Genomic DNA, 25,678 nt, shown 5'->3' with positions numbered 1-25,678 from the left:
CTCTGTGAGTATGGCAGTGGTTGACGTACAGTACATACGTTTGCCACATCAGTTTGTCAACCTGCTTATTTCTCAGCTCCCTCAGCAGGAGAAGCGGTTGTTTCACCCCAGCACCCAATTCGGCTTCTTCCTCCGCGTGCCAGGGGCTGGTGGCAGAGGGTGCCAGGTACGGTCAAGCCCCACCTGTGATATGCCACTGGGTGAAGGCGTCATCATGCTCTGGCCCTCACACCGGTCCTGGGAGATTTATCAATACATCGCCCAGGCCTAATGAAGAATGGCAAAAACATTTTGGTAGAGGGTAACAAGAGATCAAAGAGGGATTTGGAGACTGGAAAAGGCAGGTCACGAGTAAAGCTCATAAATGAAAATCGCTCTGGAATGGATTGTTGCCAGGAACTTTTGTCTAAAAATTATGATACGGGGAAAGCTGTAATTGCCCTATAGTGCAATGCAAAATGTAAGCTACATCAGAACATCCTTCTAAGTATTGTCTAAGACAGAAGTCTTATTACAGTGGTATGGCTTTTAATCTTTCTAACTTGTTACAGCATTCAAGTAAGGGCCATTAGTCAAGAATACAACACGGTATAGCCTACTTTGCTAACTCCAATGGTGTTTGACAAAGCAAGCATCTAGTTTTACTACTGTAAAATAACTCAGGACTGATGAGCTGGTAGGGATTCCTTATTCTTACTCCTTGTGAGAACAAACTCTCTTTTCCAACAATTACATTCTATTACAGCTCCCTAAAAGATACTTAGCAGGCCTCTGTCTTTTTAATGCAGCGGCAGCATCACCATCTTGGGTTGATAATTGTTGACTGAAATACTGCATTTTAAGAGCTTTGAGGGGTATAGAAAGTAATCTGAAAACCACTATGTAAACCTTTGTTACATAAAATCAGGAGACACTTTGCTAATGTAGCACGGTAAATGTAAAATGTTCATTAAAATAAGCCAAGCTCATAAAAGAAATGTGAATTTTATTAGCAAGGCAGCAGAATCTTTTAGGGTTTTATCGTGCAAAAGAAAGAAACAGAGAAAGAAGAAAAGGGGAGTTCTACCTATTTTTACTCACATTGTAATCCGATTACAGTGTTTAGATGTATCTATCACAGCAACTATATATTTTGACTCAAGAAATGCTTGTGGAAATATAAAAAAATGGTTAACTTCAAACAACACCTTCCTGAAAATCCCCTGTACTTCTAGAAGCACACTTCTTCCCATGGTCCAGGGTTGACATGTCCCCAATCTGACACCTTTTTGTAAAAACACTACATATGCACACAGGTAAAAAAATAACAACTCCATCCCAGGTTATGAGACTTTTAAAAGCCATATATAAATGAGCAAACAGGGTTCACAGTGGCTGCTGAGAAAGTACATAGAACATATCTGTATATGAGATGTCTTCCATTCAAGAACAGAATGAGAAATAGCATGTAAGCAAGCAAGTTAGTTTACACACTGACTGCATTCAGATATAACACTTAACTATTGTTAAGCAAACTGGCCTGCGAAGGGGCTGAACGCTGAGATCTCTCACTTCATGCCTCCCTTCCTCCAGCAGAAGGCTAGTTCTTGGGTTCCCAGTTGCTGCTTACTTTGAAGACACAAGCCATAAGTGCTAGTTCAGGCATAACAATAAGCCAGAGATGCTCTGTGATTTGTTTCCCCACTGGAAGAGCAGGAGTCCTTGGGCTACATGCACCAGCTAGCACGCACCTTGTGCAATGGCTAATTTTCCTAATCATAGTTAATGGCTTACCACTATGTTGAGGCATTTTCTGTCCTATAACCACAGGATTCATTGGACTTGGTTGGCTAGTTCTAAGTTTACAGTAGAGAATATGAGTAAGAAAAGGGTCTCCTTGGAGGGTAGGAAAAATGATCAACACTCTGAACGAAGTATGTGCGCATGTGAATTTTAAACAATAAAAGAGACTTATTCCTGAGGAAAAGTGCATAGGGAAAGGCCACAATAAGCCATACTTCTGAGTAGGAGTTAGATATTTGAAATCTAAGGAAGATATCCCCTTGCTTCATAGAAACCCACCCCTACAACTACGCTGCAGTATTAACCAGTGGGTAATTTTGAATGTGCAAACTGTAAGCTAAAATATGCAAAGAGGCCAGCCCCCTCCCATGAAACAGGCCTTACTGCTCCCTGTTTATGCCCTGCTTCCATTACACCCCATCCTCTGTTGTTTCCCATGCCAGAATTAACACTGCAAGTCTCTCAGGGCAGAGAGCTGTAGCTGGCTGACGGGGATGATAACTACCTGTTATCAGCATGTAATAGGCAATCAATATTAATTGTAAAGTTAAAATGGCAAAGGACCCCTAGACAATTAAGTCCAGTCAAATACGACTATGGGATGCGGCGCTCATCTCGTTTTCAGGCCGAGGAAGCCAGTGTTTGACTGCAGACCACACGACTAAACAGCTTCTGGCACGATGGAACACCGTGACAGAAGCCAGAGCGCACGGAAACACAGTGGTACCTATTTATCTACTTGCACTGGTCTGCTTTCGAAATGCTAGGTTGGCAAAAGCTGGGACAGAGTAACGGGAGCTCACCCTATCACGCATATTCGAACCACCAACCTTCGGACTGGCAAGCCCAAGAGGCTCAGGGGTTTAGACCACAGTGCCTGGTCAGCCATTAGTTCCAGACATTCAGCAGTACCACATCTTAGATCCAGATCTGGGATTCAGATATGTGGAATCTATGTAAGAAACATTGGCTGTATGAGAATTCAAACCACAGAACATCTTGGCAAGGCTGCATTCTCCCTATTGGCATCACAGATGTCATGCCATTGACATCTGTTTTCTTACTTTAATCTGTATTGTTAAGACATAGGGTTTGTTAAGACGTGCAATTTAGAGATCAAAAGCTATGGGGATGCAAAATTTCTGCAACAGTTTAATGCTGCTAGATAAATGCAATCCCAATAAGGCGCTGCAACCACCCAGAGTGTAGATGATTTGTACTTCGTCTTCCAGCCCTTAGTGTAGCTCTTCAAGCCTGCCTAGACATTCAACCCACAGTGCCAAGCATATTCTACAGAGTTTCTCACATAGTTGGCATACGAAATAATTGGAGAGAGACCAGAGGCAATTCCTAAGAGGGGAGAAAAAGCTAGATTCCTTGAACAAATTTCACTTCCAAGCATGACAATCTGGCTGTGAGCTGGTAGAAAATACTACTGTATGTGCTCTTAAAATAGAATGGCTGCGTGTCTATAGGACACAGAAACAAGCTATGGGATGGTGTTTAAAAATGGTACGTTGGGGGTTAGACACCAGGTCTGCCCTTCCCAGATCCACTTAGGATCGGATCCAAACCTCCCTGGAGTTTGGACCAATCCTAAATGGGTTTGTTTTGACACATACTTACATAGTGCCCTTCTCCATCTCCCGTTCCTTTTCCAATAATTCCTTGGCAACAGGGCAACATGGAAAGTGCCAGAGCTCTGTTGCTGTAATAAGCCTTAGATGCTTCTACAGTTATGCTCTGCAGCATGCAGGGTTCTCGGAGTTTATAGGTGCTGCTGCAAGCATGCTAAGAAGTATCCAGGGACAACAGGAACCTTAGGGCACTGCTGTGTATGTTTGCCACAGCATCCAGAAATGTTGTGGATCGCAAAAACTACACACACACCCTAAGATGCTTACTATCTCTAGAAATTTGTGACAGACCCTATGGCCCAATTAAGACCTTATTACACTGCCTGTTCTGAGCTCTCCCCTCTGCCACCACATGCAAAAATGTGGTGAAAACAACAGTGGGGCTCGTGTCAGGATGCTGCAGTATTATTTACTAATTTATCACCCACTTTTCTGCCAAGAATTGTTACCAACGTGCCTGGCAATGGTTATAATTTATCACAAAAGATGCAATGGAAGATATTATGGGTACATGAGGGTGTGGAGCCTGTGCCACATAATTACTGGGGAGCAGAACCACACCACTAGCCATGCCCCTGAGCTTACGTAGCTTCCTTGCCCTGCCTCTGACTTCCATACATTCAGAATGGATATCTGCAGAGAGACCTATACTTCAACCTCTATGCATGTAGCTTTCCCAAGAGCCAAAACACAGTGTTTCAGCTTTCATGTAAGTTTACACACGTAGACTTCTCTTTTGCAGAAATCCATACTCAATGTGTGGGCATCAGTAAGGTTTCACAGGCTCAGGCAAGGCCAGGAATGTGGGCCCAAGTTATCCTAGGAATGGAACTTGTATAGCATTTCTTTCCGGCCCTGATATCTGAGGACAATGTTGAGGCTTCTGGCTCTTCACTCTGGAGAGTGGGGCTAGCAAAACTGCAGGTAGATCCAGGGGCTGGCAAGACAGTGAAGATGCTAACCCAAATCTGCTGATATGCAGACTTTTCTGTCCTCTGACAATAGGGAATAAATACACACCAGTGCCAATTAAGAGCCCATATTATTTTGCCAAATATCTAGAAGTCACCCAGTAAAATAATCTGCTCCCCCAAATTATTCCCTGTGCATATTGGAAGGAGACAGGGGATCCGCTTATCACTTCTTCTAAATCTCACGAAACCATATAATATTTGGACCCAAAACTGCACAGACCAGTAGAATTTAGATCTTACTTTTTAGCAGGTATTTCAGATGCATCCCTCACATCATTGCCTAACTGTTACAACACAAAGAGTGAATTGCTAACCTAGGTATCTCTTCTCAGCTGCTTTCAGAGATGTGTCCTAAAGCAAGAACTGTATGCCAGCAATTTGCACTGCTCATTTTTAACAGGTATGCATGGGCTCCTAACATCTACGTTACCCATGAAAAATTAAAGGCCAAACAGACCTTGAATAACATGAATTCAATAGATATTATGTTGGGAAATGTTTTTGAATCTGCGTTGATCAAATACTCTTGAGCAAGTACTGTGAAGGGTTCACACTTCCATCTGTTAATTCTTAACTGCCATGTTTGTTTTGCTGAAGCTATGTCAAACAAGAAAAAGAAATGGATATGTGTTTAATTTCTCAGAATATGGTTGAACTCAATTAAACATTTTATAGGGGTCCTTTTTTTAGGGGACAGTGGAGGATTATTAAATACTTCTGGCCACGGATTCTGTAAATTAAAACTGATTATATTCAAGTGTTGCAAAGGCCTGTTTCAGACATCAAACCAACCACAAACTATTATTTTGCTATTCAGAGTACCTCACAGGTTTGTGCATTCTTCCTCCCCCCTCAGTCCATGCATTTACCACATCTTTTTTGTGATTATCAGCGAGCCATGATTTACTGTGCTGTCAGAATTATCATAAAAATAGTTTAGCTGGTTTCAATCTCTAGTTTGAGAGTGAACTGCAGTTACACTGGGTGAAGGCATCTCACAAAAACCTTATCAGTAACCACCAAAGAGAGGTGGACATTTGCATGGGACAGAAGACAAGGAATGCAAATGGTTGTACAAATTCTTAAGGCTTGATCTGATGACTTGGTGATGTGACATCTGAATCTACACACTGGCTGAAAAGGCAGGAAGTCCTGTGGCTGTTTTGGCCACATTTATTGCATAACAAATTCAAAATGTATAAGAATGCATTTTCAAATAAAATAACTGTTTTCTTAATGCTATTAATACTGTTGAATTTATTGCTGCTCCTTCGTGTTTATTAGTGTCTATGGTTAGATTTCAATGTTGATGAATTATTTTGTGTTCTATTTTCTGGAAGCAACCATGTGAGAGCTTAGCTCTAAAAGGAGACTTAAAATATTTTAAATAAATAAATATTGACAAGAAATCACATGAAATGCATTGAGTTGGCAACAGCCGATCTGGATTTGCTTGATTGCTTAACTATAAAGTTAGCAATATATTTTGGAGGACCTCTAACATGGACCATATGGCATTATGCCACGCATAAATAAAAATATGCTAGAGCAGGTGGGCTGGTTTAAATTTTATCTCACGGGTTAAATGCGGCTTGCTAAGCTACCAAGAAGCATTTGTTCTAAGTATATTACAAAGCAATTAACATAAGTTCAAAGATGTGGATTTCAGAAATCCGATATCCTGCTTATTTTTAAACTCCATGCAGAATTTTTTACTTTAAGCTTAACAAAATGCCAGGAGCTTGAAATCAATAAATGTTCACCCAAAGTTTAAAATAGTTTCAAGCATTGCACCTGTTTTCGGGGGCCTCTCCGATTTGTGTAGTCTTACAGTTCCCTTTCCTGACTTTTTAAGATGGACTTATTATCCTGCTATTGGGCAGTGGCCACACAAACAGATGAAGACTGTAGGTGTGAGTGCAAATGAAAATCTTATTAATTTAAGAACAGAGCTAAGATGAAATATTATAAATGGCTTTCCTAATCTTTATAGATATTATCTATGATTGTTAACATTATTGGTAAACGTTAAGTTTCATCAAGTCTGAAATCAGGCAGATAGAACTCTCCTAACATGTCTTTCACCGAATAGGAAGTAATTCAAAGTTTGGCTGTACTTATACATAATGCTAAACCTAAACCATGGTTTAGCATGAAGTGCACAAGCAGGAACATGCTTGAATTACGCTTTGGCTTCTTTTTCTTTCCATGACAAGGTCTTTACCAGATTGCCACTAATGTTCATTTGACATACAAACAATAAATTGTAGTTTAAAATACACTCTGGTTAGTTTCTAAGCTAGCTAACTTCAAAACATGGTTTATTAACCTTACTTGTTTAACTAATAGGAGTTTGTTTCTGGTTCAAACTAAATAGCAACTCATGCTTTTGTGAAACTAAATCCTATTAAAGCTTTCTCGTTCATGTGGTCAGGGGGAGGGGTAGCACATGAACCTAAGGCTTCTCTCGGGTTACCCGCTCATGCATGTACTGCTAAACCGTGGTTTAGCCTTACAGGAGAACCACAGCACTAGGGATACTAAAACTAATGACACCCTCCCTACCGATTAGGACTAATCAACAACAATTGGCACTGGAAGCTGCACTACTTTGACCTGATGAGAGAAATTGCTGGTTTGACAGTGTCCCTATATCAACATTTTCTGCACAAAGGAAAGGAAACTTTTGCCTCATGGTATAAAACATCATGTGTTTGGCTCCAATCAAAATTCTTATATTGTCCTCATGTGACACAGAAGTGCAACCAGGAGACATGAGCGGATTTAATTTTTTTATTATTTTTGATGCCATACAAAAAATACCATGTTACTAATCTGACATTTCTGTTGAGTGAAAATTTAATGAATAAATATATTTTTATAGCTTGGAAAAGGTCTCTTAATGTCCTGGGTGTTAGTTGGAAAGGCGTGTGTTAAAGATTGTGATGCATTCATTAGAACAAACTAGATAGCCCTATAAATATAAACAGGGGACATACATTTACAGCCCTGGGCTTCTTATTAGTAATTTCAAAGTGAGAAGATAAGGGATGTTTATGAATACAAGTAATTTATGGTGTTCTGACTGCTAACTATTTATTTATATGAGGAATTACACCCCACACCTTTCTCATATATATGTGTTATTTAAGGTGGCTTATAATAGTTAAAATCAGAATATAAAAGTAACATCTTATGGATTCAGGCTAGATCCATTGATCTGAATAATAATTCTATGGACACCTAGTGTGCTGTTAGAGAGGCATTAAAGATATTCTCACCCTCTAAAAAATTGTCCCCTTACCAATCAGAAAGAGCAATTGACCCCTCCGCACCCCCCTTCTGCTGGGTGGTGGAGTTTGATTAGACTGAGAGGTCTCATGGCAAAATAGGCTATCAGCCAAACAGGTGGGAAGCTGACCAGCAATATCTCCTTGGTCATCGTTTGCACGCATTGATCCAACTGTGGTGGGGAATCTGTGGCCCTCCAGATGTTGTGTGGCTTTTGGCTGTGCTGGCTGCATTGATGAGAGCTGGAGTCCAACATCTGTGGAGTCATAGGTGCCCCAACACTGAACGGAAACATAAACATTGCAATCCATCCTATGCATGCGTACTCAGAAGTCCTATTGAGTTCAGTGGGGCTTAGTTTTCGCATCAACTAAACATAATGTCTGAATCAGCTCAGAGGCTACCTTCAAATCATTATTTGGCTGTTTTCCTCTATTCAGCATCACTTAAGTAAAGGTAAAGGGACCCCTGACCATTAGGTCCAGTCGTGACCGAGTCTGGGGTTGCGGCGCTCATCTCGCTTTATTGGCCGAGGGAGCCAGCATACAGCTTCCGGGTCATGTGGCCAGCATGACTAAGCCGCTTCTGGCGAACCAGAGCAGCGCACGGAAACGCTGTTTACCTTCCCACCGGAGCGGTACCTATTTATCTACTTGCACTTTGACGTGCTTTCGAATTGCTAGGTTGGCAGGAGCTGGGACCGAGCAACAGGAGCTCACCCCGTCGCGGGGATTTGAACTGCCGACCTTCTGATCGGCAAGTCCTAGGCTCTGTGGTTTAACCCACAGCGCCACCCACATCCCTTAGCATCACTTAGGCCTGGTTAAAAACCAGCAGCTGTGCAGAGGAGGGGAGCAGTGTGGCACCCTCCTGGCAGTGATAGTTGAATGTGTTTATCAGGATGCAGTGGGATGAGGAGGCGGTGAGGTTGGGGGTAGGGCCCTCCAGACTGGATGTTCCAGCCTGCAGGTGAATGCACTACTGCTGCTAAAATCTGGCATCAAACTTCTTAACTCAGCATTATGTCAGAACAATGCAAAAGGCCATTATCACCGCCTTCATCATTAACAAGATGTATAGCTAGATACCATCAGCATATACTACTGCAGTTGTACCAGTCTCACAATATTCCCAGCTGGTGCTGCATACAGTTACAGCAAGGGAGTGAGCAGCAGTTCTAGTTCTCACCGAATGGTTTCTGACAACTCAAAACCCTGAAAACATTTTCTTCTGTGACGATGCTCTGAATTTTTGAATGGTGTTCCTCTAGCCCTTTCACAAAACTACAATATTAAGGATTATGATTTTATTATTTGAGAGCCATGAAGGATGAAACAGATTTGAAACTGCTTTACCTGTGTAGTGAGAAGGCATCAACAGTTCCAAAGGCTTCGGGAATCTATGCTCAGAATGAAAACAGTTCATGGGATAAAATGGAAGCCCTGTCTATATGGTCCCTCTACAAAACACATATGAGCTAATTATGCTTATATGTAGTGGGTGACAACCATCCTCTTTAAATGTTTAAATAGATGGTAGATAGATAGATGATAGATAGATGATAGATAGATAGATAGATAGATAGATAGATAGATAGATGATAGATAGATAGATGAGAGAGAGAGAGAGATACAGATAGATTTAAATCTTATATTTATATTTCCCCCGATTAAATATTATAATATGCAGTTTCCAGCTCTGACCCACCTTAAGACAGGGTGAGTTAAAAATCTAAACAAAAACCCACACACATAATAATCATTAATAAAAACCAACTGCACAGCATTCAACTTATCTGTGATTGTTGATCATAGTAATCATCATTACATAATTCATAGTTTTTACACCATTTAACGAATTACTTTAGCTCCAGTGAGCAGGTTTATTCGAATGATAGGACATCGCTTAATCTTCATCTAACGTTTTTCTAAAAATGCTTGTTAAAATGTGCAAGGAAGGGTTGCTTGCAGCACCATATAGCTATACCTTTCCTTATTTTTTGCACCATTTCTACTATATAATTCTCAAACCCTGCCCTGAGGTAGATGGACCAATGATCTGACTCAGTATAAGGCGGCTTCCTAATCTTTGCACAGATTTCTTTTGCATTAAGTGATCCCTTACTTTGATGGCCTTTTCTGGCTATGAAAAAGCAGTCCTTTTTTCATTTCCCATTTGCAACCAATTTTCATAAGGAAACTGGAGAAAAACACTGAAGAAAATACCTACTTTGCCCTTTTCTGCAGACCATAGTATCCTGCCTGAGACGCCTCTTAATTCAGTGGCCATCAGTTTGACAAACAGATGATAAAGAATTAAGGAGAAGAACACAGCAAAAGTCAGCTGTTGATCTTAGGAATTTCCATTGAAAGGACCCCCCAGGGGAACTTTGAGAAGTGTTCTCAAAAGAAACAGAAATCTATTTTGACCAGGACTGAGCTGAAGAATTTGGGCCCAGTAATTTTTGTAGGTTTTGAGTGGCGTGGATAGTAACAGATAGCAGGTGGGAGTGTTGGCATTCACCAGGCCTCCACAGTTGCCTGTGTTGCTGCTGCATACTGAGACGAAAGGGTCCAGGCAGTGGCAAGGTCAGTGCAGTGCAAATTCACCAGCGGGATCACCGCCACCCGACCCCACTGTCCCCTACCACATGGCTAAGAGTATAACCTGATAGCTGGGAAGCCGTCAGTTCAAATCCTGCCTCGTATATGAATTCATTATGCCAGTCTGCCTATGGCACATCTACTCAGAAGTAAGCTCCGCTGAGTTGAAAAGGACTTACTCACAGGAAAATGCATACAGAATTGCAGCTTAAATAGTCTCCAATAAGCTATCATCTCTTGGCTTCCATCCTCTATATACAATATAGGTATACAATATACAATATACTATATACAATATACACCTGCTTTATAAAATCACTGAGGTAATATATGTGAAGCACTTTGAAAGCAGCTTATAAATGCTAAGTACTGCTATTAAACATTCTGAAAGCGCTGCCTTGGGATTTGTGTGGGTGGGGTGGAGAGGAATGTCAGTAAGGTTAAATAAATAAATAAATAAATAAATAAATGGTGGGATGGGAGCAAATCTGTAAGTGTGGTAAGATTACGAAGGAAATTGGGTGAAGATGGAAGGATCAAAACGAAGATCACCTTTGTGGCCTGATAATTTTGAGATTACTATGTGGCCGTATAAAAATGTTACCAGTTTACTCAGGTTACTACAATAGCATTATAACAACACTGACAGCTTGTCGATATTAATAGGCTGGTTTAATGCATTATCAATGCTAATCCAATTTTACTCCTTTCCTGGACTCTACCAGACAACAGAAGAACAAAAATCAGCCTTAGAATGGCTGGGAACTACTGAATAACATTGGCAATACTTATATATTAATGGGAAACGGCAGCTATGTTGCTACACATACCTGCAATTCACTGTCCACTTACGACCTATTTGCCATAAAATTTATCCACCACTTCTTTAAAAAAAGCTTCCCAGCAATTTGAAAATCATGTATGTGATCATATATGTATATACAGTCATGCACAAAAACACTATGGACTAACAATAAAATCCTATACATCAGGGGTGGGGAACCTGGGCTTGCCATGGATCAAATTTGGCCTGAGATGCCATTTCCCCCAACCATGCTCACCTGTCACTTGTGACATCAGCTGATGGGCAGGAGGATAGGCTTCAATTCTATGTTGGTAGCTTACTTCTTTCTCACCCCCCTGTGAACTGATGGAGAGGGGAGAAATAAAGATGCCTTTTGTAGGAACTGGCTGCAAGCAGGAAGGAATCAGCAAGCACAGGGCAGGCAATGTGGTACTTCACAAGGTATTTTGACAAGTGGATGAGGCAACCCACCTGTCAAGGTTTGCCTCACAGTTGGACCAGAAAAAGATCTGACCCCACAGAGCCAAAGGGGTTTCCCACCCCTGTTGTGTATGTTTACTTATAAGCTATTAGTTTTGAAAGACGCTAATTCCCAGGTAAGTGTGCAATCCTATATTCACATATGTAAGGGGAAGCCTAATTACCGTATTTTTTGCTCTATAAGACTCACTTTTTCCCTCCTAAAAAGTAAGGGGAAATGTGTGTGCGTCTTATGGAGCGAATGCAGGCTGCGCAGCTATCCCAGAAGCCAGAACAGCAAGAGGGATTGATGCTTTCACTGCGCGGCAATCCCTCTTGCTGTTCTGGCTTCTGAGATTCAGAATATTTTTTTTCCTTGTTTTCCTCCTCCAAAAACTAGGTGCGTCTTGTGGTCTGGTGCGTCTTAGAGAGCAAAAAATACGGTAAATTCATTACTTCTGAGTAGTCATGCATAATATTGTGCTGCAACTTAGTTGCACCTAGTTCTCATTCCTTAGAAGGCACACTAAAGTAAGAGAGATTGAGAAGCACTATTAAAATGAAAATATTCTATTTTAGCTTTCGTTTCTGGCCTTGTATATCCAATTCCCATAACTGAATAATTTGATTAAATTTTAATAGGTTATTTTATTTTTAATTGTTCTTATTGTGTTCTCTGGGTTGCTTTGGAGGCCCATGTGGGGTCAAAAAGCACCTGCAAATATTTATATAAACTAAATGAATAAATGAATTCCTATTGAACTCCAACAAATCATTACTAGTTACATCTTTGAAGGTGAAAAACAATAACTATTTAATATTTTTTTACTATGTAGCCCCACACATTTTAGACGTCTGAATAACCAAGGTGCATTTTTCTTTTTAAAAATCCTGAGTTTTTCATATGAAGGAGAATAAATCTGTTTAATTCTGCATTTGGTTGCAGAGTAAGCAATTCACTATGGATCATATCCAAAGCTGTATGCTTCAGGAAAAAAGGCAGTTGAGGAGATCTTGTGGAGAGGTCAATTGAAGAGGAACATATCAACTGCAAAGGATAAGGATAAAAAGCAAGTTAAGGATAAGTGTGAGATTAAGCGATCCAGCTTGGTAACAGGAAATGCGGATTGAAAACGAACACAAGGGGAAGCAAAGTATTGTGGTAATACTTAGTCTCTTAATTTGGGAATGAAATACAGATCTTTAGCATGAAAGAATGGCAGGATGCTACCCACAATCTTTCCTGCTACAGAGTAATACCCCATTCAAATAAGCAAATTATTTTATTTAACAACGACTCCTGGATACTAGTATATTAGAGCAATCCTGTCATTCTTCTTCCTTTCCACAGTTCTATACAGAATCTGCCTTTTCCCCACCTCCCACGTGAGTCATATACAAATTCTTTCCCTCAAAACTTCACATTTTTACACCATACATATTTAGTAGTTTCCTTCTTCTGGGCATCAGAATCTCTTCTAGGCCTGTGCATCTTCCCTTCTCATTTTCAAGTATCAATATACTCATTTCCAATCTATTTAAGATACTGTGGTGATGGCTAGTAAGTTAGTTCTGGGCTGCAGTTTTCACTTCAGCATTTTCTGGTGTTTTCAGTGGCTGAGGGAAAGCTGGCCTGGAACGTTTTTGATAGTCAGTGGGAAGCATCTATTTCTTTAAAATGTTGTTAAGAAAGGAGACTTACCACAGCAGTTACAGTATGAGGTGGCAGAGGAAAGAATCAAGTCTTTTTTCTTCCTCTTAAAAAAAAAGAAAAGAAAGACTGAAAGCCACCACTTCAAAAGGCAACAGAGATTATGAGAAGTGTTCCTTTCGGGGAACAGATCAGTGGCTTGAGTTTGCCTCAGTGGCTAAACTCAAACGTTTTGTCTGTTTGCCACCACTAGAAGCACTGGCAAAGCTTTCAACTGTTGTTTTTTTTTAAGAGATTTTGACACTCCTCTATGCCATCTCATATCTATTATACTAAGCCACCACCACACAAAAGCCTCCAAAAACGGTCCCTATTTTCACAAATGAATGATCTGATGAACAGTGCCAGATTTACATATAAGCTAAACAAGCTATAGATTAGGGCCCCACTCTCTTGGGGGCCCCCAAAAAAATTAAAGGGGAAAAAACTGGATGTACATCTCCAAAATATAAGATAAAAAACAAATAAAATAAAACCTACATACAGCAACAGTGTTTTGTGTTGTATAGGCTCCTATGATGTAAGTAATGGGCCCTGCCTGCTAGCCTGCTCCCTAAAAATTTCACTGGTTTGCTCATTTCTATATATAGGGTTCCTACATTCTGCGTGGATTGCAACATGTGCAAATGGCTTTAGATACCTATTTTGTTGTTGTTGTTTAGTCGTGTCCGACTCTTCAACACAAAAAACAGCAACAAAAAGACAGATGGACATATAAAAGGCCCCGTTACCTTCAGTAGATTAGGGCCTCATCAAACCTAAATCCGGCCCTGCCAACAAATGTGGTAGTGGACATTTTCAGCCCACTGCTCTTACAAGCTTATCTCTTCATTCAAATAAGCTTCAGGCTTTACTAGATGCACGGACAACAGGAATCACAAGGAACTTAGCTGCTTGCCACACTGTTTTATCATGTCAGAAGGAGAACTCACCCTTCTTCTCTTCCCACCCTCATCACTAATGAAATGAATAGGTTCTGATTCATAGGTAACTTTCACATCTCACCACTGAAGATGGGGAGGGAGCTCAAAAAAAAATCCCACCTGGACACCATGAATAAGTGTGGGACATTGAAGCACCTGCTTCCTGTCACAGCGCACATAGTAAGATCCACAGCTGCGCCCTCTGCCTAAAGGTATCTCCTTCTGCATTGCCTCTCTTTTCATGTGTCCACAACCATGCTTTGCCCAGTATTCTTTGTTAGGTACAAGTTCAAGACATCTCCAATAACTTATTTCATATGTTTCAGAGCCATGGCTTTCAATTATTCTGACTGAAACTCCTCAAATCCCATTTAAGATATGGCAGCTATGCAGCAAGTGAGCTGCTCCTTTTGGAAATCTGAAGTTAAACAAAGACTTTTCTCTGTAAGGTGTTTTTCATGCAGGGCCTGGAAATGCAATTACATTTAATTTTTATAATAAAGTCATACAAGCACTGGAGGTATGTGTTAGAAGGTACATTTTATTGTTTTTCATCATGTAATTGTGTGCTTCGTTGCTTTTGGGCTCCTTTTTTCTCGTCGTGGGAGGTGTTGTAACTTTGGACAAACCACTTGTCTGGGGATGAGATTGGGATGTGTCACTAAGCAGTACCTTGTGCTGCAAACCAAAAAACGGGGGGGGGGGACCCCTACCCTTCTTATTTCATATTAGCTGTATTTTAAAGTAATGATCAAAGAGAACATGTCATTTGTGGTAAATAAAAAGATGTCCATTACAGACTAAAAGCAAATTGAAGAATATGGGAAGCATTCGGGATTTGGTTATTCACAAAAAAATGTGAGCCTGAATTCACCACTTCAGCACTTACACAGAAGTTGTAGTATATAAATGCTCTGGAAATCTCTTTTTTATTACTTTTATTAATAAGTTTATTTATTATTTTCCCATTTTGCAATAAATCATACAAGTTAACAAAACCAAAAATAACTTCAAATCGACTCCCCCCCCAATCTGTGGTTCATTTCATTTTATATTTATTGCTGCATATCCAGATTAATTCCTTATTTATTTATTTTCTCTAAAATTTCCTTAAGTTATCTTTACTGCTCGTTTTACATTAACTCTGCTAATGTTTTATGTTGCTTACAATATATTTTCAAATATTCAATAATTTCCCCCAGTCTTTATTAAAAATTATATATTCCAGATTCCTTATTCTTCCCATAAGTTTGGAATCCAAATCTCATCCATCCCTATGGCAATTCAATCTCCCACAGTATATAAAATGAATGATATAATACAAGCCTCTGCCCACACAATTTTAGCTTTGGGAAGGAAATAGGGGCCTAACAACTCTCAGCACCACTAACAAATGCCAGTATCCAGGATTCTTTGGGGGAAGCCAAGACTATAGGAAGTACCTAAAGAAACCAGTGTCTGCATAAGCTTACAGATGATCTGCGATTTAAGATAGTCATGTATAAGAAATGAAGGAAAGGGGAAATTACAAAGGAGGAGTATACACAAGTAACCAACAGTTGCAGGGAGAAGGTCAGGCAGACCAAAGCACAGAATGAGCTCAGGCTTTCAAGAGAAGTTAAAATAAATTTTAGAAAGTTTCTTTGGATAAGTTCACAGCAAGAGAAAGAGCAAGCAAGGAGAAATGCTACTGGGTGACAGAGAAAAGGTGGAATTGCTCAACACGTACTTTGCCTAGGTCTTCATCCAAAAGGAAAGTGATGCCCAACCTGGTGATAACAGAATAAATTATGCAAGGAGGGAGCTGCAGCCCATGATATGAAAAGAGGTGGTAAGAGAACACCTAGCTACTTTAAATGAATTCAAACATCCAGGCCTGATGAGTTGCACCCAATGGTACTAAAGCATGGGTTTCTTATGACTGACAGATCTCTTAACTTCTTTGATAGTATTACAAGATTGGTGCATCACAGGAATGCTGTGGACATAATGTATCCTGATTTCCGTAAAGCTTATGATGAAGTCTACCATATTTTACCATAATAGAGATGGTGTCTGGATAAAAAATGGAAGGGAGTTCAAAATGTAGTTTAATATCAGCCATTATCATTGACAGCCACTGTATTTTCAAAGGCAGAAATGTAACGAGATCAGCACATCACTCAAATGTTAAATCTTGAATTACACTTTTAGACTAATGACTACATCTCAAATTAAAAAAGAGCTTTCATTTTACTTGCTTATTTATTTAAACATTCTGTCCTGCCTATTGATGGAGGGCCAAACCACATGTTATGCTTACTGTTTAGTGTGCAACTACATCCAGTGTGTTCTCTTGAATCAATTATAGAAAGGATTTCCCCAATAGTTACTGGGCACACAGCATGTGGGAACTGGAGCATTTGCAGCCATGATCAGGATAATCATGCACACATCCAAACAGCTATGAGGTGGGAGCGGGCGGGCAGGAATTCTCATTGGCGCCAAAGGGAGAAACAGAAGCACAGAAACCAAGCGGAGAGTTTGGTCCATCTTCCACCAGCCTGCTTCCTCTCTTGCATGACCTCACCTGCATGGAATTTCTTGTTGTCCATTGCTATCAGATGAGTGAGAGCTTAAATACAGGACTGCTTCAAAAGCATGTCCACATGTGTGACAGTAGCCAATGCAGATGTTATAACAGCACAAATTACTATGGCTTGGTTGTTCAATGAAGCGGATTTGCAAAAACGGGCCAAGTGTCCAGAATGACATGAAATATGTGAACTTACTTTTAAAAAAATGTGGGGATAAGAACTTAATAAAATGTCTTCCAGCCTCCTCCCCACTCACAATAATCCTCTTCCTTACTTAGCTTAATGGAAAAGGTTAATTGCTTTATCTGAAATTATTCTGCTAAAATTTTCTATCAGAGCACCTTTCCACCAACAATATCTGCTTCATGCAGACAATGTAAGAGGACAGTTCACCAGCCCAACATCAAAGTTCCCATAAAGGTAGGAAACAGCTTCCTGTGCCTTTTAATGGCTGCATGACAGGGACACAAACACAACAGTTGTGGCATTACTGCTCATTGATAGCTTAGTATTCTATTTATTTCTCTGTAATGTAGGTGTGGGGAGCTCTGTCAAGAAAGCCGTTCACAACCATACACAACTTAATTGCTAGTGGCCATCAAACCTGGTCTAAATCTTCAGCATTGCTCAACATTATTATTACTGGGAAGAGTTATATGTCAAGCTATTCAGTTTTCTCTTTTCACTTGCTTCTGTGAGACTAAGATGAAGTTCTAGTGGAGGGCCGGCCTTGTTTTTTAACATGAGGCAGAACTCTGCTGGGACTGTACAACTGAAGAATATAGGAAGAGGATTGCATGATTAAATGTTCCCCTGCATCTGAGTAAAGTTAATATGACGTGGAAAAGAATGCTAGCCAATCTTCCCCAATGAATCAAGTTTTCTATGTACAAGGAGCTGAGTTTAAACAAGAAGAACGTTTAGACAAGTGATCTTCTATCAGCCTTCTAAAGTGATGCAAGAAGGCTATTTTTTTCTGATATACAGATCAGCTCACAAGCCATTGATATGTTCATATTTACAATTATTAAAATCACTTTCTGTACTATTGGCCTCAATAAAAAATATGGGTCTAATAAACCCCAGTAAAAGTTAGAAACTTGCATTCAATAATCAACTGAAACAACATAAAAGGAAAAGCCAAAGAAGAAAACGTGGGCCGCAATGACTTGTCTAACTGTACCTACTCCCTTAATAAATATATCTTAAAATAGCCTCCCAGTGATACATTTGCAGTGCAATGCAAAAACATTAGATTTAAGCTATGAAACAGATAATTTCACAGAAGTACATCTGAGCTGAAGGATGCTGTCCAAACTTTATTTATTCTATAGGATGTAATGATTTTAGCCAGCATTACATTCTTTCTTTTTCAAGGAATCATAGAGTCTTAGAGTTGGAAGGGCCTCCAAGGGTCATCTAGTCTAACCCCCTGCAATGCAGGAATCTCAGCTAAAGTATCCATGACAGATGGCCAGCCCACCTCTGTTTAAAAACCTCCAAGGAGGGAGAGTCCACCACCTCTTCTGGGAGTCTGTTCCACGGCTGAACAGCTTACTGTCAAAAAGTTTTTCTGAATGTTCAGTCGAAATCTCCTTTCTTGCCACTTGAAGCCATTGGTACGAGTCCTACCCTCCAGAGCAAGAGAAAACAAGCATGCTCCTTCTTCCATGCGACAGCTCTTCAGTTATTTGAAGATGGCTATCTTATCTCCTCTCAGTCTCCTCTTTTCCAGGCTAAACATACCCAGCTCCTTCAAGCGCTCCTCATAAGGCTTAGTTTCCAGACCCCTGAACATCTTGGTTGCCTTCCTCTGCACACGTTCCAGCTTGTCAACATCTTTTTTGTATTATTATTTCATTTTTAATGGTACAGCATCAACATAACCTTGACACATTAGTCACCTTAGTAACAAACAAGTGTACCATATTCATGCATAATTGAAATCTCAATAGGATATTCAATTTAATACATAGATAGGTTAAAATGAATTTAAATAGATAGTATTTCAACAGGATAAAATCCAGCATTGAACTGCTTCATGTTACTGCAAAATGGAAACAAGAATGCCACTTTTGAGAAGTCCACACTCTGTTTAAAACTGAAAACCTGGAAAATTCCACAGCCAAAATATAAAGTATTTGTGTAAAAATTATATACCAATTATAACAGTAACCAGATTCTACTATCACTGGTTACTATTATAACTTTAAATTACCTGAGTGTTCTATTGTCACCACTGTGTCACAATTTCTCTCTCTCTCTCTCTCTCTCTCACACACACACACAATATTACAGATTAGGAGCAGGTGGACTGTAGGTTGCTTTTTTGTAAAGTGAGGACTATCATATGCAGATTTGGTCTAATCTAGGTAGATGCACTGCTGGGAGTGAACTGAAACTATTCATCAGATGGTTTAGATAAGATCAGAAAGAGCTTAGATCATTCTTTGCTAAGCTGCTGCCCTCCAGATGTTTTGAACCACGACTCCCATCAGCCCCAGACAACACAGCCCTGTTCCTTTCAGCTCCTCACCCCAAATATCTCTTTGAATTCCTTTGGAGCTTGAAAATAAGAATGAAGACTTGGCACAAAAGGTCTCCAAAAGAGAAAACCTGCTACACAACTCATACTTCTGAAAAGGTTGCATTCTGAGCTTTTTATTATCAATGTTTTGGGGAATATAATACAGTGGTACCTAGGGTGAAGTACTTAATTCGTTCTGGAGGTCCGTACTTAACCTGAAACTGTTCTTAACCTGAAGCACCACTTTCGCTAATGGGGCCTTCTGCTGCTGCCGCGCCGCCAGAGCACAATTTCTGTTCTCATCCTGAAGCAAAGTTTTTAACCTGAAGCACTATTTCTGGGTTAGCAGAGTCTGTAACCTGAAGCATATGTAACCTGAAGCGTATGTAATCTGATGCATATGTAACCTGAGGTACCACTGTAATAGAATAAGTACCTTACCGATGGCTTTTCTAGTCCAGCATCCTATTTCTTATAGTGGCCGACCAGATGCTTCAAGCAGGACATGTGTGTAATAGCTGTCTTCTGCCATTGTTCTTCAGCACAGGTAGTCAGAGGCACGTTACCTCTCAGCCTGGAGGTTGAGGTCTTCTACCATCGACATTTAGAGGGCAAGCATGTAAACCAGGCCCTCTGCTGAAGTTGTTCAAACGCAACAGGCACAAAATAGCCTACTAGCCACAGATATCGGTAATGCATCCATTTTTAAAAATGCACTGCATTCTTCTGCAGTCTAAAAACTGACTTCTGCAGGACAAGGCATCGACTCTTGAGGAGAGGTAGATTAAGGAACTGTGCAAGGGGCAGTTACCAAAAGTCCATGCTGCCAACGCTAACCAGGGAGCACAGAAAACAAATCTTCAACATGTGGTGCACAATGTTGCTGTTGCCATGGCAAATATTCATGTTTCAAGAGAAGTGTTAAATCTTGTATCAGAAGTCAAATTGGCTGCCAAGACACATTTTCACAAGTAAGGGAATTTTTGTCTTTTCAGAATGGAACCATTTTTCAGTTGACACTGACTTTTCCCTAAAATAAATTCCTCAGTAACTAAGCCAATCACACTTGACTGAGTCCCAAAAAAATAAATAAAAATGAATTAGTCTATTCCACTACAGAATTGTCAACAGTTTTGTGTGTGTGCATGCAAATGCCTTAAGAGTTATTTAGAAAACCCAATACTCCAATGCTAATAAATATTTAAACAGCTACCTCAAAAAAGACCTTAATTGTAGCACTGAAAGTCATTCAGATTCTAATAAGAGAAGGAAGACAAAGAGTTGACTTTCCCTGTCCAAGTTCCTTCCACAAATGTAAGATTCAGTTTCCACCACAAACATATAGCCACGAATCTAAATCCAGGATGAGAGAGACCAAAAAAGAAAAGAAAAAAGGAAGCAAGCTGTTTTGCAGATTTCTGGTCATTTTGTATCTTTGAGGAACAAACTTTAAATTCACAGTGTTTCAAAAGAAAAACATTGATGATTATAGTAAAATATTCCAATCTCCTTTGTGTCAAGATAGTACTATAATTATTGATCCAATGGAAAACTTGCTTGAGTGGAATGCACTTCTGATTAGGGGAGATTTCTGCCAATTCCCATCTCCACAGATGCAGTCCCCCATGCTACTGTGAATACTATTCCAGAGCTGCCCCTGTTTTTCAGGAGTGGCCTTTTAAGTGTCCAAAGAGCGCAGTGGGAAGGAGGTGAGAGAGCCCCATTATTCTTAGGACCCAAATCAAAGGACTGGGTCCACAGTAAGCTAGTCCTATTTAGATCCTATTTAAATCAATGTGAAAATTAAATCAAAGCTAAGTGATATCTTGTCAATGTCAATGGGAACTAAACTCAATTTATTTTCAATTTTGTTTTATTTAATTAAACCACAGACAAAAACAAAATCTATAATCCCTGAGTAAAAACCATAAAATGTGAAACTAGATGGTGATGGTGAGCTATGGCAAATTCAAAATATTTTTCAAAACATTTTTTTAAAAAAGCATTTTCACAGCGTTTTTTAGATATTTGTAGATTCCACCTTAGATTTCTCATCTATGTGAAACTTTCTGTATAGTGCTCTCAGCTAGCATGTGTTCCTCTCTGATTTCTAGTACTAAAGGCTTTTAAAAAAACTTTATCTCACAATGGACAACAAATCTCTGTATCATTCTGTCCATTTCGGTCTATTTCATCCTTACTTAATTACAGCAAATTGCTTATTAAAATACTTGAATCTCAACCAAAAGACTTCACTTGTTTTCTTTTAAATTATATACCTTATTTTTCCCCTTTCTTGCCTCTCCTGGTACCACATTTTGTATTGTAGTGTACTGTAGCCCTGTGTTGTTGTTCTCTTTCATTTGAATCAAGCAGTTGAGCAGAATCCCTGTATTGCAACAAAGCGTCAGAATCTGTCCAGCTTAGACAGGATAAAGCCAAGGCCTAACTTACAACAGTATGCTTTAGAGCAGGGGTAGGCAACCTAAGGCCCATGGGCCGTATGAGGCCCAATCACCTTTTCAATCTGGCCTGCAGATGGTCCAGGAATCAGCGTGTTTTTACATGAGTAGAATATGTCCTTTTATTTAAAATGCATGGCTGGGTTATTTGTGGGGCATAGGAATTCGTTCATATACCGTATTTTTCGCTCTATAAGACGCACCAGACCACAAGACGCACCTAGTTTTTGGAGGAGGAAAACAATAAAAAAAATATTCTGAATCTCAGAAGCCAGAACAGCAAGAGGGATCGCTGCGCAGTGAAAGCAGCAATCCCTCTTGCTGTTCTGGCTTCTGGGATAGCTGCGCAGCCTGCATTCACTCCATAAGACGCACACACATTTCCCCTTACTTTTTAGGAGGGAAAAAGTGAGTCTTATAGAGCAAAAAATACGGTATTTTTTTTCAAAATATAGTCCAGCCCACCACATGGTCTGAGGGACGGTAGACCAGCCGACGTCTGGAAAAGGTTGCTGACCCCTGCTTTAGACACTCAACACACAGCCCAACCATCTGAGATACAACCTTAGCCTAACACTTGACTAATTCAGGTGGGCTAGAATAAAGCCCAGATTAACTTGCAGTTTGTAAAACATCTTCCCAACCTAGCCAGGATGGAAGCTCAGACCTACCTACCTTCAGTCTGTGAAAAGATCTAGCTCACAAGGGATATAGCTCAGTTTGTAGGAAATTTGCTGCTCATACTAAACAGCTGCCCACCAAATCAGTAATAAGATTATCTCCACCGAGAACTCAAACTTGGTTTTCACTTTTTCAGATTACACATTAGTAGTAACGGTGGCAGCAGTGGTAGTTACTAATGGTATTACAGTCTTTACTATAGCATAGTCAAAGTTCTTTTATTACTGCAAGGAAGACAACAATACTGATGATTATCAGCAGCTATTGCATATGTACAATAATGGTTTCTTTCCCCTTTTATAAGAAAAGAAAAGAAAAAAAGAATGCATATTTGCATTACCATCATAATAACTACCACAGATTGACATGATATGATTGAGTATAATGGCTTCTGTGGAACCATTATGGTCGATCAGCAAATAATGTACTTTTGCAGTTGTCTAACTACATATTTGCACATGTCAGCTCTTGTATACTTCAGTGACATAATTTAAAAGAAATATTTTTCAAAAAAACCTGTAAGAACAAACAACGACAAAACAATATATTGGGGGGGGGGTCAGTTCTGTCTAACATACGAAACTGGGAAATGTTACATTTAAAGACAAAACTCTAAAGAAAGAAAATATCTTTAACTCACTGAACAATGTCAAGTGTCTGAAGAAATCCAACAAATAAAATAAGGAATCAGTTTGAAAACCTAAAAGTGGAATTATATGGTGATGTTCAATTGAGGTGTTCCACTTACACAATGGATTTCCGCTTGGTCAAATGTGAATTCCCCTGCCACCCATACCCTCTACAGCCCCACACTGCACCCCCACAAGTTGCTCTGGAGGCTTGGAGAATCCTCTAAAACACATTTAGGGACATGGGGGACTGCAGTGGAGAGGGGAGGAAGGAGAATTCCATTGCATCCACTGGTGCAATGTTAGATCACACCCATAAGACATATAACGAGGACTGCTACCAAAATCAAAGAAAATCTGCAAAGAAGTACAACAAACTCTGCATTAAAAAAAAATACTCACCAAAATCCACAAGCAAGATCCACCTGGTTCCAGCACACCCACCCCACCCCCAAGTTGAGTCAAATATCACCAGGCCTCTGCAGCTGTCTCCGTTGCTGTGATGCACTAATGATCTAAGTGCCCCTTTTAAAAGAGGATTGACTTTGCGAATCTGGAATGGATGCCAAAAAGGCAAGGGTATGTTGAAATCTTGTGGAAAAGGTTATCACCTTCTAATTCAAAGCATGGGCCCATATTCTCAGCTTATGAAACATCAGATCGCAAATTTGTAGGATATCTGGCTTCAGAAGTAGCACTGATGAGACATTTATACTTGAATGCTATATGGCAAGTGCCTATGACTGCTGGACAGTTTAAAAACCCTCTCATCTGTTTGAAGACCATTTAATGTTCCTGTGCAAAGAACATCCAGGACATTAGAGTCAGAATTCACAAAGGAGATTTTGCTGGCAAATAGTCCACAGCTAACTATTTCCTCATGCATTGAGATTTTAAGTAATTCTTAGGGGCTTTGTAGGAAGGGAGTATTAATGGAGGGTAGCAGTGGAAACCTATGCATTGATTCAATGAATGTGGCCCTGTATGAACATTACACATTTATGACCCATGCTTTCCTGGTTACAAAGCTCTTCAAGACCTACTTCTGAGAGCATATAACTTGGATTAAAAAGGGCAGTTCTGAGTACTGAAAGCCCAAAAGCAGCCTATATAAAACAGCCAGAAATTGAGTTCTCCTTTTCTTAATTTGGAAAATATCTTTCTAAAAGCCCAGTCTACCACCCGGTTAAGCAGCAATGCTATGGGTTAAGGCGGTTGGTTCCCAGTTATTTCAATGGCACTAAATTTGGCTGCGAGCCAGCGTTCAGAGTAAATGGACAAAATGAGCATTACTAAAACATGTTATCTGGGACTGACAGAAAGTATAACCCTCTGAAACCAGCTCGTCTTCAGAACAGTGGCGGAGCTTCATACTCTGGCACCAGGGGGCGGAGAGCAGGCGGGAGCGGGGCTGGCGCGTGTCCTAGGATTGTGGTGCACCGCCTGAGGGGGTGTGGTGCCCAGAGTGGATGGGGGGCAGCAGTGATGACACCCCACTGGGGTCGCGCTCCCCCCGCACTCCTCTTCCTCTGCCAGTGCTTCAGAACAGCAGTTTTCCAAAAGGATCAAATCCACAAAACAAGGTTGAGGTAAAAACTCAAAACTCCTGGAAAATTGCTTTCTCATTTTTTGGCACTTTTTTTGAAACAGGCTTAGCTTCCAAAAGGCAGAGCCTTCCACAGGGACTGGAGCTCTTGAGGGGCAATTCATATAGACTGAGAGGTGCTGGAGTTAAGTTCTGGCTGGGGGGAAATAGCCCTGAATACTGGGGAGTAGGGGAGAGAAAGGCTGCTGCGGCAGCTAGAGTCAGCCCTGGTGGGCTTCCGCATGCCCATGCACTGAGATGGCGCCTCTTTGCTACTGCCCTCAACATCTTGGTGGTCATTTACAGGCCCTACACTTCAACTCCAAGGCCCAGTCCTGGTTGCACCATTGTTCCTGAGGACAGTCGTGGCTGCTCAAATGGAGAAGAAAAACGTAAATGCCCTGAGCAAAACAGAATGAAGCTAGCGTTATAACTTATTTAACAAGAGGGTACTTCTTTCGATTCTCATGTTCCTTGCCATTCAGTGCCTTCTGTAAAAGTTCACCCTCTCTCCTTCTCTTGCTTTACTGACTGTTGGTATGAAGACGCAGTCATCAGCAATCAGGTACAGAAAGCGGAACAGTTGACTCCTAGAAGTTTAATTCTACCAGCACTTGACAAAAAGCGAAATGTGCTGTAGAACTACCTGTTGGTAGCAATAAGCAGATGCTCCCCCGCTTCTCCTTCTGTACCTTTTCAGATACAGCAGTGTGAAAACCAACCACGTTTGATAAAGAGATGGTAAATGTACAAATAAGCAGACGTGTTTCTTCTTAAAACGCTCTGCGCTGTGTGGAAATTCAGAGCCGTTATCTGTTGCAGACCTGTAACGCCCCTTTTTTCTCTCTAAAGAGAACTTGTGCACATCTAAAACTGCAGAACCTGTTGAGAACATTTTGCTTTCAGCTCAAAAAACTTTTGCTCACTGTATTCAGCAAACAATGCACTTAAAAATATTCTATCCACCCTGCTACCTGCTGCAGACAACCATCTGCAGAAAGCATGAAAAATGCTTTACAAAACCATTCCATTA

The 25,678-nt window shown here is 40.3% G+C and overlaps 1 protein-coding gene across 13 annotated transcripts in view; it reads right to left on the bottom strand.

Annotated features, from left to right (window-relative positions):
- The window catches only part of FOXP1 (forkhead box P1), a 539,690-nt gene that overhangs the window by 433,451 nt on the left and 80,561 nt on the right, over positions 1 to 25,678 (bottom strand). For 2 of the 13 annotated variants that reach the window (XM_080995726.1, XM_080995729.1), the window contains exon 4: positions 11,349 to 11,434. The exons of the other annotated variants lie outside the window; for them this stretch is intronic. The gene's annotated coding sequence lies outside the window, so the exon portion shown is untranslated. The remainder of the gene's footprint in view (positions 1 to 11,348; positions 11,435 to 25,678) is intronic. 13 annotated transcript variants of the gene reach the window in all.

Source organism: Podarcis pityusensis (assembly GCF_964106645.2).
Source record: "Podarcis pityusensis genome assembly, chromosome: 2".
Taxonomy (NCBI): Eukaryota; Metazoa; Chordata; class Lepidosauria; order Squamata; family Lacertidae; genus Podarcis; species Podarcis pityusensis.
This window is presented reverse-complemented; position numbering and strand designations above follow the sequence as displayed.